Source organism: Dermacentor variabilis, chromosome 7 (assembly GCF_050947875.1).
Source record: "Dermacentor variabilis isolate Ectoservices chromosome 7, ASM5094787v1, whole genome shotgun sequence".
In the NCBI taxonomy this organism is placed as follows: domain Eukaryota; kingdom Metazoa; phylum Arthropoda; class Arachnida; order Ixodida; family Ixodidae; genus Dermacentor; species Dermacentor variabilis.
Window position 1 is genome coordinate 86014420 of NC_134574.1, and position 16774 is coordinate 86031193.

General features: G+C 44.0%; 1 long non-coding RNA gene across 1 annotated transcript; it reads left to right on the forward strand.

Annotated features, from left to right (window-relative positions):
• Window positions 1–6968: 6968 nt before the first annotated feature.
• LOC142587595 (uncharacterized) lies at window positions 6969–11672 on the forward strand. Its single transcript, XR_012829586.1, has 3 exons — window positions 6969–7187; window positions 9155–9282; window positions 11307–11672. It is a non-coding gene; the product is annotated as an uncharacterized LOC142587595 (long non-coding RNA).
• Window positions 11673–16774: the final 5102 nt, after the last annotated feature.

Consider the following 16774-nt stretch of genomic DNA (forward strand, 5'->3'; position numbering starts at 1 on the left):
ACGTCGTCGCTTCTTAGGAGTTGTAAAACATCTCACTTCCTGTATAAGCCTGTCACAAAAATGAAGGAAAAACGCAGTAGCGTGCTCGCTATAGATCAGGTTTCTTATATGGTGCGCGACTGTACGTTAGCACTAAGAGTCGCCTCTTTTCCAAGGACTCGTGATGCGAAATCGAAGCCCCCTCCCCCCTAAAAACAAGTGCGAATGCAAGGGAATCTCCTGATTCTGCTCGATATGCAGGTACGCGGAAGCAGCGAGTACAATGTTCAGCTGGTTTTATCCTACTTTGATTCTGCGGCCGTGTGGCAACCCCAAGCGAATGAAGAAGAAAAATGAGATTCTATGGTTCAATTTAGGTTGTCCGGCTGGGATTGTTTCGCTTTCCTTCACGTTTCATAACTAAGCCTATAAGAAATATAGAAGTGAATACATTTGCAAGCGCGAAGCACGGCGGTCACGTATAGCCACTGTAGACACTCTTCACGCGCCACTACGCGCAAGCAAGAAGAACGGGTGGAAGAATGTTTCAAAAATATTTAAAGAAACACCAGTGCATTGTACAGCCCTCTCTGCGAACACGTAAGTGCTTAGTGTTTTCCTGGAACAAGGTTTTGCATATCTCTCACTTACTGTTCCCCAGGGCATAGGCGAGAGGATAGCCGTGAATCACTAGGTCGAACAACGGAAGAATAAATCAAGCTCTCTCTCTCTCCTCTACACTGCAACCGACAGCTGGTCGTTGCCCCGGCTCCTGTTTCTCAACTTTGAGCAAGAAGACAGTCGCCTAGAGTTTGTCACGAACGACCTACTTGCACGTTTGGACAACGGGAAACGCGGGAAGCATATAATATGGTTCCATCCGAGTTGTTGGTTGCGCAGAGGGACCGCACGCGCAAGCATAAAGTACTTTTCACTCGTACGAAGATTACGCGGAAACAAGGCGCGCATTTATGTGGCTCAGTGCCAACTATAGCAACGTCATGCCAACCCACGCAAAAGAAGCGTTCCTGGTTGTATCATCAATCGCCATAATCGCACTTGTCGGTAAGAAGGAATAGTCCATCCCTCCTCAAGATTTATGTCAGTGAATCCTCCACTCGACGTAAGATGTTTGCACCCTTCAAGGCACAAAACCGCTCATTTAGTCTGGCGGTTCATTTTCCCCCCTATGCGGAAACTTGTATTTGCCCTCTCCGAAACTGCTTGGTTTCGACGATTTACTGTAACCTCTCGTGTCTGCTACAGACACCCCCGACTCGACGTAAGATGTTTGCACCCTTCAAGGCACAAAACCGCTCATTTAGTCTGGCGGTTCATTTTCCCCCCTATGCGGAAACTTGTATTTGCCCTCTCCGAAAGTGCTTGGTTTCGACGATTTACTGTAACCTCTCGTGTCTGCTACAGACACCCCCAGTCATATAGCTTCACGGTTCTATTTCTACTGCTTTCTTTTTCTAAAGCATCCCTTTCTCCTCAGAAGACTCAGAAGTCTTTCTTTCTGAAGCGTAAGTTTGTCTCGCCAAGGTCAATGAACTGTTTTTCAGCACTAAGAGCGACGGCCCTGGCTGTTGCCGACAACCTAAACGAGAAAACGAATTCCCTTCCGCAAGCCTCGCCGCTTTTGAGAGTTAAGGTGAGTGTTCCTTTTTTTTAGATTCATTATGAAGAAAAATCTCAGACGTGTACTCATTTATTATTGATCTTTGGTAAAAACATAGCAAATGTTCACTATTATTCATTGGTGATATAGCACAAAACAGGAATACAGATTGAGTGAAAACATGGACAAGTACTGTTACTTCTCCTCCGGTCCTGTGTCGCGCTGACATTCCTAATCCTTATGACAACCTACCGTACCGATCTGTCGCCTTTCTAATTTACTACTGAGTTGTAAGGAAAGAGGATGCGATTGCACGGAGCGATATTCTTGAACAAAACGGAAATTCAATGTAAGCGGAAGCTAAAATTATTTTTTGTGTCTGTTTAAAATACTTTCGCGTATGTTTTTTTTTTTTCTTTTTTTTTCAGAGGACCGTAGGCTGCATTGATCACACGACTGCAAACGGAAACCTCTGCTATGTAAGTGATCAAGAACTTGGCATGTTGAATAGGTCTGACGTGCACTTGAAAACAAAAGAGATTTTTTTTTTTTTGCTCTGTCAGCTTCGTTTTTTGGAGTACCAACTATTGCATAATCAGAGCAGTGTGCTCGAGCTTGTTGTAACCTAACAAGAATCAGATTGTTGTTGCAATGTGAAATTGTTAGCGTGTTATTAAAAGAAGCAAAACACCGTAGGAGCTTTGTTAGTTTCATAGTCAATCATATAGACGAATATCTTAGAGCACGTGTTTTCAGCTGCCTACTACAGCACCACGAGGTGGCGTATTCAATTCCTGGCAACAGTGGTGGCATTTTGTTGCGACGGAAATCTTGCGCGCCTTCATCGCGTAAAATCAATTCTGGCGCTTTTTCTGTGACCTCAAAAGTGGATGTCTTGTTAATGTATGCACTGCATTCTTTCTTCGTCGGAAGTTCCGTATTCTTAGTGCGTTGGCGGTTTTTTGACGAGTTATAGTTTCTCTTCATGCCATGAAAAACGAAACACTATTGGTCATCCATCTAGAGCAAAAAAGAAAACAAAATGATGATTGTTTAGTTGAGTCTTCGGTTGGCCGTGTTTATTCCTTACGCCAACCTTTTGCTTTCAGATTGCTAGACTTCATTATGCCTAAACTGAAATAGCCGCGCGAAGGTAGACCTTCGCGCGAACATGAAACAGAGGAGGGGATGAATATACCGAGCTGGTTCTCGCTGAAATCACCATCGTCCCTGATGTTAATGAAGCAGTAGATAAGGATGACGGTGGCGTTTGTAATCGGCAATTACGCCTATCTGAAGATCAAGGTGAATTGGGGAAGAATCGGGTGGCTGTGCAAAAGTACATTTGAGGTATAAGATTTCAGACAACTAGCCAAGCACCGTATAGCGATACTTCCCTCACGCCTTCCTCTTTTCGTGATCCCGCAGAACGCCCAGTGCCCATTTTTCTCCATGGGGGCCTGCAAAGACGGATTGTGCGCATGCGCACCCAAAGGAACAAACATGGCTGCACTTCGGGAGGTTTGCTACGGTAGCTGCTACACAAGCTGCACACACCGCTGTTTTGTAGACGATTCCATGAAGGAAAGCGTGAGATCACCCTGCGACAACGACTGCACAAAGCTCTGTTATGAGAATTAGCAGGCTGTGGAATTGAAAAATTGTATTTCCGTTGCCTAATAATCATAAAAGTACAAATGTGACACTCGCAGAGCAGCAGAAAATAAACCATCAATCAAAATATAGCATAAAAGGATTAATATCCTAACCTGATAAGTAACAGTCTAACCCAAAGTATCGTCGTTATATATACAAGCAATATTAATTAGAAACAAGCATTTTTGACAAAGGAGTTCGGACGTGTTTAAAGATGTTGCAATGAAGAAACACGGGGAAACGTAACGGGAGGAAGAATGCAATGTCAGTATATACCTCAAAATTCGAAATGTCAGTATCAAATTCAAACAAGAAAAAACGAGCAGTGACAAAATGTAGGAAAAATAAATCATTTATAAGAAGGAGTCCATCCTATTCCATAATCCGCACATTGTTTATTCCCCTTTTTATTATGAAGAGAACACAGACTGCTTACATGATACCTTGACGGGCTATATATACTGCCATTTAGTGTAATCAATGATATTCCAAAGGACGGCAGAGTTGATTTGAAAGTCGCTTCCTTGTTAAGCAGTCTAAAACATTGTAATATTAGACCATTAAAAATGTTGTTACACAAGCAGAGGCTCACAGACATATAGAATCCGATACTTTGCTAAGGCAGGGCAACACGGCTTAGCGCGCACAAAAGGGACGAACAAAATACACAAGCTATGTCTCGCTTTTTCGTCTGCCTTCTTTTTTGTGTGCTGCGTCCCGCTTGAGGCATAGCTTCAACTAAGCATCCGCACCCAACTAACCAACCTTTTAGTCATTCTGCATATCCACGCGAACGGAGTTCTCGTAAGGTGGCTGCTTTGCGTTGTGTAATATGGCATGCGCCCTATAGCTCTTCACAAACGAACCCACTTTCCACTCGCCACGTAACCCTGCTCCATACTGTTACCAGTGTTTTCTTTTTCGTCAATAAATGCAATAATGTTGCCTCGCTAGTTAAATGTCTTTTTTGAGTGTATATGCGCGTGTGCGCGTGTGCGTGCGTGGGTGCGTGCGTGCATGCGTGCGTGCGTGCGTGCGTGCGTGCGTGCGTGCGCGGAAGCCCTCCCCGTGCAGAAATGGCATTAGCGGCTCAGCGCGCTTTTCGTCCATGAGTAAGTGCCTATAACTGTATGCCTGCTTTTATTGTGATAGTAATTATGCGGACTCTCGAAGCGTATTCACGTCTTCGGCGTCCCCGCCGTTATCATCCAGTCCACCTGGCCTAGGTGGCTTTGACCTGGCACGGTGCGCACGGCTCACGCGCGGAGGCTTAAAGGGAGTCCACAGACACAGCGAGAGTTTGGCCAGAAAAAAAAAACGAGGAAATGAAGTGGACGCACAGTCAACGCTCTGCCCTATCGCCTCAGTGACGGAGCCAGGCCACTGTTCTGCCTTCCACTGTTGTCATGAGTGTGGCGCGCGCGAACGTTCTTAACTGAGCTGATGTGTGTACGTACTGGCACCGACGAACCGTGAAAGTATCCGGTCCGTCTGACCTCGCACCATCGCAATGCGACGCCCACGATGCCACTACCAGCGCTGCTATCGCGCCAGTGTTTTCAGACGCCTGGTAGCTGCTACACACTAAACATTTTTACACCCTTATGGGTGTTAATAGGGGTGCTTTCGGCATTTACACCCATGCCCACACCCTTCTAGCACCCTTTTCGGCCAAAGCACCCTATCACAAGGGTGGATACCACACATAAGGTGTGACTTTGCTCAAAGAAGGGTGTTAAATCGACGCCTGAAGAGTGTTGAACGTATTGATGCATAAATCTGAGTAACGTGTACACGTCCACGCATTGAGCAATGTGTGTATGTATTGCATTTTTAATGCGAAAACGTTTCATGGCCTTTCAGGTAGGAAAGGTGGCGTTCTCCGCAACAACAATCCATACGGGACCCTGCTCATGCCAATCTTGTCATTTCCCTTGAAAGCATTCAGAAAGCATTCAGAACCGCGCCGCCCGTTTTATTCTCCCAAATTATTCACTTCATTCTAGCGTCACGTCCATGAAAAGAACACTAGGTGAACCTGACCTTTGGTTACGTCGCAAATACTTTCGTCTCTGTCTTTTTCATAGAATATGCTAATTTAACCCTTCTCGTAAAGAAAATCTTTTCACCACACCAAGTTCTCGTCTCGCATCGACCATCAACACAAAATTGATGTGCCATTCTTCCTTTTTTCCAAGAACAGCCACTGAATGCAACCGCCTTCCCGCCTCCACAGTCTCAATTTGTGACACCGCTAATTCAAGGTCGCCGTTCAAATTATCTTATGGTTTGATTTTCTATTTTTGCGCTGCATTGCAATTATTGCATATTTTCACCACTTCTTTCTGTTGTGCCTACTAGGCCTTGAATGTATATAATAAATAAATAAAATGTGAAGTCTTCACCGTCTTGTATGACGTCAGTAGTGATACAGAAGGTAGTAAATACAACAACGTTAAGTATGAGCAATTATGGGTAAATAATGTGAACTAACGTGAATAAGGGTGGAATAAATTGCATTAAGGTTCGTACAAACTATAGCACGGTGGATTACGGGAGATTAAGATAGAATTGTGAAGAACACGTGACAATGTATGAACTAACGTATCATGGTCACGTGACAATTGCAAGTGTAGATGCGTGAAGCGATTAAGTTTTCCCATTCCTAAGTGACTGTCGATATTTCTTCAAGGATTCTGATGTTACTGGCATGACGGCCACTCCAAAAATGTATCATCCAGAAAAAGAACGCCCTTTCACTTACAATTCCATTATCATTATTTTTCGTGCTCACAGGAATATTAACATGCAATTAAACACTTCTAGAAAAACTGCAGTAGCAGAGCGAAAACACGAGAGCAACTTGCGCAATTCTGCACTAATATTTCGGTGCCCTTAATAGCCCAACAAAAAGTGGTGAAATGGAAGAAGCTGTTTGGATACATTGCTGAACAAACAGGGACGTGCTGTTGGACGAGCCTCTGCTGTACAATGACATCAACGTACAATTTGCATGGTGAATCCATAAAGAAGACTTATAGAGGCGAGATCACGTTGGAAGTTCTCAAACCCGAATTGCCACGTACCTTGCCTAATTCATTCAGAGGTTGACTAAGCTACTGATCTGCTTTCTAAGTGCTTTCTAAGTCTTCAAATACAGCTTGTAAGGCTGAGCCTATATATTAAGGGCTGGTGTCGTCAAAGCTGTAATTTCTTATCCAGAGCATACGCACTTGCAAACGCAGTCTTCAGTCTCCTCATGAATGTTTACGCGTCGCTGTCGCACGACCAAGATGTGAGCGTCTTTATCGAGCCATGATATCGCTGAAACTACGCTGTGACCTCGCAAAGTTGCTTCGTTCGGACGCAGCGAATAATCTAATCGCGCCAGCAGAAGAGCGCCGATCGTCTCGCTCACGGTTCCGGTACCCTCAGTGATGCAGCACAGACTGCGCCCCCTACCCCAAAATAAAATGCCCGGCACGAAACGTAGTAGCAACTACGCGCCTCACCGCTCTAGTTAGAGACCACAACGAAGCAGCAGCAAACAGGCGGCCATGCGAGCAAGCAAACCTGTCATAATAAACGTTCAATTTGCGCGGCCGCCCATGCCCAATGAAAAGCGACCGGAAGTGACGGCCGACGCTGTAGCTGTACTATCACTTCGGCGCGCGGCAGGACGGGAAGGCGGAAGCTGCGCCATCACGCTCGTTTTCGCGTGCGTTCGCGTCGCGCGCTGTGCGAAGTAATTTTAAACGTGTGATTAGTTTTGCGCGCGGGGTAGAAAAAGATGTGGCCCATGCTTTGTGTATTACTCGTGCCCCACTTCAAAGCAAAGCGTTCGTACGCACTGGAAGATGGATCCACGAAGGCTGAAACGAGAAGTTGCAACGTGCCCGGTCGGTAGTACTGGCATGATGGAAACTTTCAGGCAAGTGCCCGTTTATTTGGTATTTGTTTTGTTCGCTTTAGAAATATCTCACTGTGATCTCGTAGCATAATTCATAATTCGCTAATGTAAGAGCAAGAGCAGCTGCACTCCTACTAGGGCAAGTTAACTACCTCGATCGCGTCCCGTGTGACTAATGTTTGTCAAATCTACATCGGGCGTGGTGCGCCTGCATAGTTACGCTTTGTTTCTCAGCGCTTGAACGTTCATTGATGTGATTCTCTTGTGCGTTCAGCGCGGCTGCTTGTAATACGGTCGTTCGCACTTCAGTTAAATGTGGTCGACCACTTTTGCGTCGCGTAGAAAAAGGACTGGCTTAGCCACCTTTCGAAGGAACCGGCGCGGTATTGGTTCTCCCTGATGCGGTCGCGTGCTGCTGTTGCTGCTTGCCGGACGCCTTCAGCATTTTTTCGGCTCGCTTTGTCTGTGCGTGTGCGCGTGCTCGCGCTCGGCTTGATTTGTGTGTGCGCTCAGCTCAGCTCGCTTTGTGTGTGTGTGTGCGTGCGTGCGCTCGGCTCGCTGTTTGTGTGTGTGTGTGTGTGTGTGTGTATGTGTGTGTGTGTGTGTGTGCGTGCGTGCGCGCGCGCGTGCGTTCAGTACATGCCGGTTTGTATGGGCCGGCGTGTTTGCGCGTGTCTAGTGCGTACGTGTTTTGTGAGTGTGCTGTCTGTGGGTCGCTGTGTGTGCGTTCACGTGTTAGCGTGTCTGCCTGCATGCATGTATGTGTGCTTGTTTGTGTTCATCAATGTGCGCGTGCGCGCTTTTGTGTCTGCGCTTTGAGAGTGCGTATACTTGTGTGTGCGTGTGGGTGCGTTTTTTGTGCGTGCGTATGTATTGCATGAGGCCGGTAGAGTTTTACTCGCAATAAAACTCTTCCGATTTGGTGCAGCGAGTGTTCCCGCCTGAAAGCCGAGCTTGGTTTCAAGCCACCCTGGACAACTGCTGTATGAGGCGCCGTTTCTAGGGAGGACCAGTGGGAAGGCACCAAGTATACGCTTCGTCCTTTTTCCTCCCATGCCCTGATGAATCGATATCCTTGTTTTTTATTGTGAAAGGAACGTTACATCCAGAGCATAAATAAATGATTAAGAAATCTGGTAGTGTGTTTCGCCATTACAATAATTCCGATCTTAAAGACGTGGATTTCCCATTAGCCCACATTTCTTTTGATGCAGACAACCGCTGAAATTGTTAGCGGCAGGTTATTCGAGACGTTGTACGTATATAGCAATTGTCTTCAGGAGCTTTAATGAATTTTGAAAATTTGAAGTGTTGTGCTTTAGAGGTATATACAAGCTTTAGGTCTCCGGGTAATTTGCATGCCCTTCGAGAGCTGTCGCCTATAGCCCTATCGAAATTCGTAACTACAGTTTGGAGCACTGGGGAAGCTAGGAGGCTTGTCCTGGCTCTCGAGAAAGTGTTTAAGCTGGAGGTGTAGGTTGAGGAGTTTGGGGTTGGTAACACAAAGGATTTTTTATGCCTTAGCAGTAGGAGTGACACAGGATAAAAAAAAATGTATGTGTGTCAAGCACAGGAAGCTGCTCATGTGGCAGAAGCATGTGTGTGCGTGTGTGTGTGTGCGCCCATGCATGCGTGCGTGTGTGTGAATTCTCCTCAAAAGGGAGTATGTGTGTAAGTGAGCTATATCATTGCTGGTCTGTTTGCCAAGAATTGGCAAGAAAACACAATAATCAATTTAACTTGAAATAATAAACTTCAAAGCATACTGGCGTACTGGCGACAGCAGCATACAAGCATGCAGCTGTGTGACAATCTTAATGCATGACTGCAACATCTGGAAGGAGGCTTGCTTCTTCTTCAGTAAGCAGCACAAAGTCCATATTCTTGGCTTTTCTCGTGTAAACCAAAACGAGGCTCATTGCCAATGATCTTGTCTTTTGCTCTAATAGCATTTGTTTATCTTGTACTTAGAGCGTCGTTTCTCGCAGGTCATGCAGATGGTAGCAGCAATTTCACAATGCCCAGCCTTGGCGCCCCCCATCAAGAGCAAGCCACTTGCGTTCGCCTTCAGACAGATGGTTAATGTCTTCTTGAAAGCGGTTGAGAAGACAACATTGTAAGTAGATATAGTTGTGTAGGTAATATAATAAGTCAAGTTATAATTTAAAACTCAGGCTCCTTGGCCGCCTAAGCTTGGTATGATGTGCAGTTGCCTGTGGTTGTAAATATTGCCGATGGTACAGTGCATACTGCAGGTATGACTGCTGATCCAAAGTATACATTTGCATTTTCTTGATGGTCTTTCATAATGAGGATTTTCTTTGTGCAAGAATATTCACAGAATGCCGGGGCATTGTAGCATCATATTCTTTATTGTGCATTCACTGCTAATTTCGTATGACCTTCCTGCTACCAATTTATTTGCAGGAAAGGAATATTTGTTTACTCTCTGCAATGAGCTTGTTATTTGCTCATTGCATTACACTCTTCTACCTTTAATTTAGTCCCATATAGTTATCAAAACCTTAAAATTTCAGCTGTTTTTATTTTGAATACAATATCAAAATCAAAATGCACCGGATTGCAATCTAGACTGCAAGGGATTTGAAGAAATTGCAAGAAACCAGGACCTCTCGGGAGCGTTAAAAAAACGTTTCCGCAGGTAATGTGCCTAATTTACTGAGCTAGCTGCTCACGAAAATTGCAAGCATATTTCATTTCACATAGTTTTGCAGGATATAGCAGGCCTATCATAGTCTCTGAGCACAACCTTACCTCATTTGCATCATGAAAATGTCTCATGCTTAATTTGGGACAAGTTTTGAAAAATGAATGTATCATAATTTTGAAACTACACAAAGTATTGGTTGAGGCTAGACAGTTTTCAAACAACTTGACCATGTTGAACTTATCCATTACAGGACGGAAAAAAAAACATGCACAGGAGCACTCATTCAATGAAATGTGATGCTTGTCGTTATTTTCCACATGCAAAATGTACTTTTAAGCGAGAGAGGGCAGGTAGCCAATTTACAACCATTGTGACTCATGCGGGTAGGAGCAACACAGGATGAGAAATGGTTGTGTCTCTGAGGTTCATTGAATATGTGAAAACTCATATACAGTACCTCCCCCCCCCCTATGAGGGGTAACCGTGCAATATGTTTTAGGCAAGACGATTGTTCTAGGAGACAAGAAATTTCAGGCTCTAGTTGAGAGGCTACAGAAAGGACCATGTAAATAGTCACAGATTAACATAGACTGCATCGGAGTGGCATCACAGTTTAGAGCATGAGGACGGATCATAAGTTTAAATAAGGGAATACTACTTGTCAGTGCATTGCCAAGCTAACCCATTGAAAGAAGGGGGCGTGCTCTAAGAAAAATAGTTGACAACACATGCTAAATTTTCGAGGAAAGTATGCCAAAATGCCCATTCTTACTAAATTAGTAAATAAGAAATACACGATAAATTTTAGGATGCAGAAAGTGTCTAATAAACTGCATTGGAGAGTTGGATATTGTTGGGCTGGATGCATGTATTGCAGGGCAAATGAGAATGCCAGTGGGGATTCCCTCATTTTCATTTTGTGTGCACTCTCTGTAAAACAGTTCTCTTTGTCTCCTAGTGTAATAATGTGTAAAAACAGTCATTTTTAATGCCTTGTGCATTTCACTCTTAATGTGCCATATCCCGTAAGCTTCTCACCTGCAGTACTTATAAAGTGTAATGCAGATATATTGCAGATTTCATAATGTCAATTTTGTATTAAGGTCACATACACACTCTTGGACAAATGTCTGTTGTTGAGAGATGTCATTTGTAGTCTTTAAACTTTATTCACTCTTATTTTCTATGGTGAAAAGGCTACTGTAAATTTATGTTTTTGCTGCTGTATGTGCCTTGTGTTCACAATGATAGTGGTTTAGCATTCACAGTAACATGCAATTCCCTAATTTGCAAAATAGAAACTTCTACCTTTCACTTGTCTTGCCCAGTTGCCTGAGTGGTGCATTCTGCCCAGTCACATTAAGTTTGTTACTTTGAGGAGCTTGTTGCTTTATCAAATTTTCCGCAAAGTACATGTGTAATTGCACGGACTGAATTCTCATGATTCTCTTCTTATGTTGCTAATGCAGGATGCAAGATTCCAGCAATGCCATGCGCTGCATTTATTGGTCAAGATGCTCAGAGAATGGAGTCCCTGCACCTCGTGGTTAACCGTGAACATTTCTTTTTCTTTTGGAAAGCTAAAGGCCACTTGCTGCATCACTTGCATTTTTGCAGCTCAGATGTGTACTATATTTTTCTAATTTTGAATCAATATTGGCTGTTCAGTATAAAAAATGACGTACAGCGTGAAGGACAAGGACTGCGAGAGACACTCCACTGACTTTCAACAATATTTTATTGCGTTGCCACATCGTGTGTGTATACACAGAGGGGTCATGCGCAGAAAATGAAAGCCAGTCACAAGGGGTGTTCTAACAGCAAGTCATTGTAAAAAGAACATGGTCACGAAAAAAAAAAACATCACAATTTCTATCTGTTTAGATACAAAATTTCACTAGGGGTCAGCGTGATAGAGGGGGCACTAACGCACACACTACCCAGTTTCCTGGTGAAATCAGCTTCAATAATTTACCGGGTGAGCTGTGTCTCGCTAAAACTTCCGTATGTTAAAGAGGGGCATGCAGCCGCAGTCCCGGCAATGAATGCCCAAGTGGCCTTGAACAGTGTTATTGACGTTGTTGTAGTGCTCTCTTAAACGATCATTTAGGCGCCTGCCTATCTGTCCAATATATTTACTGCCTCAAAATGGGAATTTGGGAAACCACATTCGTTGCACACATCGCAAAACGGTTTCTGTGCCCGGCAGAGCAACAACTCTGACGTGATTTAGGCGCGTTTACACACTTGCAGAGCCTTGCCAGCTTTTCCGGGGCTGAGAAAAGGACTGTGATTTCTGCAGGTTCCCTAATCTTTTTTAGCCTATGGGAGACATCATGAACATACGGTAGCACTGCAAACCTGTGTCTTTCAACCGGCTGGTTCCTTGACCGAGTGCGCTCATCATGTTTTGTGCACTTCAGAAGCTGTTCCGCTATGGCTGAAATTAAGGCCAAAGGGTAGCCAACCCAAGAAAGGCAATCAGCCTGTGCAGCAACGCTATGTTGCATCTCGTGTGAGCAAGATTTATTGAGGCTGTTGAGGAGGCAAAGCTTTACAATATCTCATTTGACTTTGTTGGACAGACAGGCAGGCGCCTAAACAATCATTTAGGAGAGCACGATAACAACGTCCATAACACTGTACAAGGCCACTTTGGCATCCATTGCTGGGACTGCGGCTGCGTGCCCCTCTTTGAAGGTACAGAAGCTTTAGCGAGACACAGGTCATCCGGGTAACTATAGAAGCAGATTCCACTAGAAAACTGGTTAGTGTGTGCGTTAGTGACCCCTCTATCGTGCTGACCCCTAGTGAAGTCTTGTATCTCAACAGATAGAAATTCTCATGTTTATTTTTTTCAAAGGACGATGCTCTTAGTACAGTCACTTGCTGTTAGACACCCCTTGTGACTCATATTCTGCGCATGCCCACTTTTGTACAAATACACATGATGTGGCAACGTAATTAAATATTGTTGGAAGTCAGCGCAGTCTGTCATCTCTCGCAGTTCTTCTCATTGAAGCTGTACGTAATTCTATCTCATTAATTGCAAACTATCCCAAGAAACTACCCTTGTTCAGTATAATTATAATGTTTGATACGACCATTTGCTGGCAAATGTTAACAGTGTGATATTTAACTTGAACTTTTGCATGACTGCCTATGCCTGTGTTCTTTTAGTAACCAGAGTATGGCTAATTTATTAAACCATATTTGCTAATTTGCATGCTCACATGCTATAGCATGCCTTAATCTTGAATTACTGCATCTAAGTGCAAATAATTTAGAAATTTACTATGTATTTTAAAACAGTGTCCACATTTTGTGCTCAGCAAAATCGTTTAATCAACAGTGGTTTGTTTTTATCAGGCCTCCTACTGCACTTTGCACCCAGGCACTAGTAGATGTGGAATATGCACTCTTGATTTATAGTAAGAAAAGAACCTATTTTCAAACTACATATTGTATATGTACCAGTGCCTTAGAGTTACAAAACAAAAATTTATAGAAACTGGTATTGTAGTTAGAAAAACCGCTACACAGCACCTTTAGCCCAGAGAACTCTCGTTTCACAAAAGAGGACGAACTATGTAGGCACTAAAAAATTCTACGTATTTTTTGTGCTCAAGTAACCTTGTTGGAAATAGAAAATTAGCAATAAGGCTCCTGGCATAAACCTCGCTTAAAGCATGTCTATGCTTGGAAAGTATTGTTTCAGTCTGAAAAATGTTGGCCAGTTATGCTTTACATCGACTTTCCAAACTTTTCATAATGCTTTGCAATTACATTAGTGTACAAAATAACAGGTGTCTTTCTTGTGCGTTTGCTCTGCATTTCAATTGCTTCCCTAATTCACCTTTGCAATATGCCTTTTTTTAAAGCATCAAAACTTGAATTTTCATTCACTGGAGCCTAATACTAAAAATTTATTCCTTTATGTGGCCCAAAACACTGCGAATCAACCCAGGCTCTTTCAGTGCCGCTATACATAGTTTCTTCTCTAATAACAGATTTGATCAATACATATATTTTAGGTACCTTTGTGGGGAATGTACATGTTCTTGTACTTACCGATGTGTTTGGTGATTGTGCATGTTTATATTTCATGTGATTTATGTATATGTTGTACTCTGTATTGCAGCATGCAATAAATATATTTGCGTTTTCTTGAAAATGCAGCATATATCTTACCAGTCTGTGTTGCATGTTATTTGGATATGGAAATCGTGATAACCTTGGTGTTGATATACATGCTCAAAAGTGTCAAGTTTGCTAGGTTGTATTTGTGCAGCGAAGACAGGTTTTCCAATATACACCATGAATTACTAATATGTAATGTGATCCACACGTATAGGTGTTGTGTATGCCCATCAAAGCTTCAAGGCCGGCTGTTCGACAGTGCGTTTGGTAGCCGAACTTGAACCTTCTGGCACACGCAATAGTTGCGCGTGGATCGCTGTACATAGTAGTAATTGAAGGCGTGTACTGCCGAATCTGCCTTCCATACACGCTAGAAATAAAAGGGTGTACACCCTTCCAACACCCACACAGATGGGTGTTAATTTGGACGAGCACCCTTGCACCCTAAATTTATTTTGCTGGACACCCTTCCTTTAGGGTGCTATAGTGGCACCCCAACTGTAGGGTGTAGACAACAGCACCCTTAGGGTGTTCGTCTGGCGACAAACTGATTTACACCCTTAAGGGTGTTAAAATGTTTAGTGTGTAGGGCGTTGTTCCTTCTGCCCTACAGGAGTTACTTTGCGTGCTGCGCGGTGCTTACACATCGCAACAGCGTATATTAATAGCACCATCCGAAGAGTCCAAGCATCACGCTGAACCTTGCAATCCCTATCAACACTTCCAGCGTTTTTCTTTTCTTTCGAAACTTGGCAACTCTCAGCATCTTTTTTTTTTCTCGAATAGCCCTCATTCCTGGGCGGAGCTTTAAGAAGTGACCGATGTAGGCTGTAGAAGCTGGGTCACGTTCACGTTATATGTATTTGCCTGCTTTGTTTAAAGTCACTCTGCGTAATGCGATTTTTCTTAAATTCTATTTACGTTTCGCGACCCATTTGCTAGGTCTGCCACCTTTCACGTGCATATCATAAGAAGCCAACAAGCTGCTGCTGCCGAGAAGCGGAAACTGTAGCATATGAAGCAGGGGGTCACGCAACCACACTTTCACATGTAAAAGATGAGCCCTCCTAGCAACGGATTTAATGTGTTCTGATAGCGCCATTGAAAGGCCACGCACAGGTAGAATCCCTGGATAGCAGCGCGAACACGATGAGTGGCGACGGGAACAGCTACGTCAATTTGCTCAACGGCGTCGCGCTCAGGCTAGGCCGGACGCAGCGATTCCTGCGCAAAGGAACCCACGCACAGTCAGGACACCTGAAGAGTACCTCGAATACGATCAGCGACGAAAGGAACCGCAACGACATGTACAGCGGCGTCGTACACAGGCTCGCCTGAATCCAGCTGAAGGCTACGTCACATTGGTCTATCAGATCATGATCATACCACAGTTTCGAAGGCTAACCACCACCACAGCGTAGATTGGAGCCCAGTTCTTTTCTTTTTTTTCAAAGCTTCAGGGAGTGTCGTTTCCCTATCATTTCCAGTCAGAACACAAAGAATACAGCATTCCAAGAGATGCCAGTGAGCAAGCGTCACTTGGTTACGCAACGTTGAACGGCATGAATAAGTTCAAATGATTACAGTATATTACGGTGTCTTGCTTTTCAAGAGCCAGAGAACCTTTCCATTATACTATACGCAGTAGGTAGCCTAGATTATTATATATAACCCGCAGTTCTTTACCGTGTACCTAAATGTCCCGGCGCGCGACATATTCGAGAGCCCTTGCTCCGACGGCCTAAGCTTCGCAGTGACCGACAGCTGACTCCAGCAAGTGGATTGAAGTGGGCATACTCCCCTGCCTTGCTTGGTTTTATGAATGATGGCGGGTTGTGCGGCCCACTTATATAAGGCGGGACCCCGGCCGAAACGCTGGAAATGAAGGCATCGTTAGTCGTGCGTCTCGTTCACATGGTAGAAACGTCTATACGTCGTACGTCATGTCGTACGAAAAGTAACTAGAACTCCTAACTCTAAATCCGCTGTCCCTGAAAGTCAAGAAAACGGGAATAACGAATACGCATCAACCATCCTTTTAGACAAGGTGAGTTTCTAGGGCTGCTTTCAGCCTATCTGTGAAACAGCGGCTCATTTCTCCCCCCTGGGTGCGCTCTAAGGAAACGGAACTCCTCTGCTGAAGTGAACTTTAAAAAGATATGCAATTATTTAAGCTTGCGCTTAATCTTTCGTTCTTTCAAAGGCGATAGCCGTAAGTGACTTATGGGTCGAAAAATCCGCTGCCTGGCGTTATCGAAAAATTGACCGTCCGGCGTTATAGCACCAAAATTCGATGTTGACAAAATTGATGGTGCCACCCACGACCGTTGGATGGAGTCTAACCCACAAGTTTTGGTGTTAAGGCAAAGATAATTAAGGCACTCGAACCGACAATCTTTGGTAGGTGTCGAACTCTCGACCTTTATTGGGACCAAAATTCAATGGCACCAAAATTGATGTTGCCACAATGGTCGAATCCACGTTCATTGGTGGGAGCCGAACTCATGACCTTTGATGTTAATTAAGGCGAGCTCAATAAAAGCCCAGTTTGAAGGTAGAGTTAATTAAGGCAATCGAGCCCACGACCTCTGGTGGGAGCCGAACCCATGATCATGGGTGTTAATTAGGGCGAAGTGAATTGATGCACATTTAATTAAGTATAGTTAATTGAGGCAATGACACCCTCGACCTTTGGTGTTAATTAAGTCGAAAATTATTGCACGCACATGTAATTAGGGCAAAGTTAATTAAGCCACTCGAACCCACAACCCTTCTTAGGAGAAAACAATAGGAAGTA